Raw genomic sequence first — 3,450 nt, 5'->3', positions numbered from 1 at the left:
CAATTTACAGCAACCTATAACCAACATCAACTTAAATGAAGAAAAAAATCAAAGCAATTCCACTAAAATCAGGAACAAGACAAGGATGACTGCTTTTTCCATACCTATGCAGTAAAGTACTTGCAGTATATGCTAGAGCAATAAAACAACTGAAGGAGATCAAAGGAATACAAACTGAAAGGGAAGAAATCAAAGTATCTTTTTTTCTATTTTTTAATTTAAATTATAAACAAGCTTGTTTTACGTGTCAATCCCATTTCCCTCTCCCTCCTCTCCTCCCCTGCCCCCAATGGCCCCCTATCCCATCCCCTTTCTGCTCCCCAGGGAGGGTGAGGCCTTCCATTGGGGGGGTCTTCAAAGTCTGTCATATCATTTGGAGCAGGGCCTAGGCCCTCCCCATGTGACTAGGCTAAAAAAGCATTCCTCCATGTGGAATGAGCTCCCAAAGTCCATTCGTGTACTAGGGATAAATACTGATCTACTACCAGAGACCTCATAGATTGTCAAGGCTTCCTCACTGACACCCATGTTCAGGGGGTCTAGATCAGTCCTATGCTGGTTTCCCAGCTATCAGTCTGGGGGACCATGAGCTCCCCCTTGTTCAGGTCAGCTGTTTCTGTGGGTTTCTCCAGCCTGGTATGGACCCCTTTGCTTGTCGCCCCTCCCTCTTTGCAACTGGATTTCAGGAGTTCAGTTCAGTGTTTAGCTGTGGATCTTGGCTTCTGCTTCCATCAGTTACTGGATAAAGGCTCTAGGATAGCATTGAAGGTAGTCATCAATCTCATTATAGGGGAAGGGAATTTAAGGTAGCCTCTCCACTATTGCTTAGATTCCTACTTGGGGTCATCCTTGTAATCTCTGGACATTTCCCTAGTGCCAGATTTCTCTTTAAACTTACAATGGCTCCCTCTATTATGGTATCTCTTTTCTTGCTCTCTTCTATTCTTCCCATGACTCAACCTTCCTGCTCTGTCATGCCCTCCTCTCTCCTCCTCTTCTCCCTTATTTACAGATGATATGACAAAATACATAAGTGACCCTAAAATTTCCACCAAGAAATTTCTACAGCTGATAAAAACTTTCAACAGTGTAGCCAGGTACAAAATTAATGCACAAATCAGTAGTCTTTCTATATAGAAATGAAAAACTGACTGAGGAAGAAATCAAATATAGCATCAAATAATATAAAATAACTTGGGGTAACTCTAACCAAACAAGTGAAAGACTTGTATGATAAAAACTTCAAGTCTTTGAAGAAAGAAATTGAAGAAAATATCAGAAGATGGAAAGATCTCCCAAGCTCACAGATTGGTAGGATTAACATAGTAAAGATGGCCAGCCTACCAAAACAATCTACTTCATTCAAATGAAAACATCTAATTTGACCAAAAGCTTCATACAAAATGTAAGAAAGCACAGTTAAGAGGAAAGGATCCTATTAATTATGTGTCTGGAGTTTTTTGTTTGTTGGTTTGTTTGTTTGTTGGTTTGTTTGTTTTTACCAGTACCATGCTGCTTTTATTACTGTAGCTCTGTAGCACAATTTGAAATTGGAGATGGTGATTCCTCCAGCAGTTCTTTTGCATTCCAGGATTGTTTTAGCTATCATGGGTGTTTTGTTTTTCCACATGAAGTTCAGTATTGTTCTTTCAAGGCCTGTAAAGAATTGTGTTGGGATTTCAATGGGGATTCAGGTATGGTAAACTAAACATACTTTATATATTTCCCTTGTTTAGAGTTTCATCTATTCTATCCTTTCCATCTAGAAGTATAGGACAGTTTACCATTTTCTTTAAGTTGTTAAACTGATTATCCCTTGTAATGGTTCATTTGGAGTCCCACATCTTCCACAGAGTCTTTGCTAAACATACATCCTTGAAAGTGCCTGCCTCCTGCATACTCCTGCTGCACTTACTAAAACTCTCATTCATTGGATGATAATATGCTGTACTGTAAAATATGTCACTATTCCTTTAGGAGCCCATTCCGTATGGAGGGATTCTATTGCAGCCCAGATACAGCAAGGAGAGCCTGGGCCCTCCCCAAATGATATGACAGACTTTGAAGGTCCCTGGTAGAGGGCCTCACTATCCCTGGGGAGGAGTTGGGGGATGGGCTGGGGATTGGTGAGGAACATGGGAGGATGGGAGGTCAAGGGAATGGGGGGATGGATATGTAAATATGAGTGGTAATTAAAGAATTTAAATTAAAAAAAGAATGTCACTATTCTTAAATAAATTCTTGACTATTGAGAGCAAGGATACAGCTTGTTTGGTTTTGGTTGTCTTTCCAAACCTATCTTATTTGCCTTTAAATAATAGACCCTAAATTAACCATGATGGTTACGATGTGGTTGCTGTTTTTACTGTTGTTGGATCTTTTCTTTCTTGTGCTGGTTAACCTCAAATTCAACTTAGGAAAGCCAGTTATGTTCTCTTTAATACTTAGAAGTCTTAATGCAAACAGAAAGAAGACACCATTTCCAGAGATTCCCTGTGTCTGTTAATGGAATGGGGATTATTAGTAAGAGGGCTATTAATGGAATGCTACAGACAGGCAGAGAAGAGCTTAGACAAATAGCTTTATTTCTTGTTTAAGTGTGTTTAGACAAGGAATTTGACAGAGGTGCAAAATTTTGGTACATATTGTAAAAAGCCCTCACAAAACTGGCACATACTTTGTCCCCGCCCACTTCTCAAGCTGCCAGTACTGTACTACAGGAGATGCTTAGGACAGACTAAGTTGGCTCACTGATTTTCCTGCGCTCATGAGTGGAGGAAATAGTTTTTAAATAGGAAACCATGTAAGTGTGATATCTCCAATTTTAATCACATCAGCCATGTACTACAGCAGTGATATCCTGAAGTAGATTGTATACAACATCCCGTTCAGATAGATAGATAGATACTGTCATCAATACTACTGTACCATTCAGATAAGGGACTCTAGGTGACTTGCTCAATATGAAATGACTATGAATAACCACATTTGTTCCTTTCTTTATTGATTTATATTCATTTTACATAGAGCTAGGTTCACTAAGACAATTATAACAACCACATACACACACACACACACACACACACACACACACACACACACTAATTTGTATATGCATATATATCATATTCTTCCCTTTTCATATCTTTCACTTTCTTCTTTATCTTTAGTCTTTTCCTTCCCCAAGTCTCCCTTTTGCTTTCATGCCATGAATATATACATAATTCTTTCTATATAAAATCTAGATTCAGTCTATGAGAAAACATGAAATACTTGCCTTTCTAAGTATGGCTTATTTATTTTAATATAGTGATTTTTATTTGTATCCATTCTCCTAAAAATGGAATAGTTTCCTTCTTCCTTATGAATGAAGAAAACCCATTTCATATATACCTCAATTTCTCCATCCATTCATCTCTTTAAACAGCAAACTCACTCTGATCTCTTTCA

This window comes from Cricetulus griseus, chromosome X (assembly GCF_003668045.3).
Source record: "Cricetulus griseus strain 17A/GY chromosome X, alternate assembly CriGri-PICRH-1.0, whole genome shotgun sequence".
Taxonomy (NCBI): Eukaryota; Metazoa; Chordata; class Mammalia; order Rodentia; family Cricetidae; genus Cricetulus; species Cricetulus griseus.
This window is presented reverse-complemented; position numbering follows the sequence as displayed.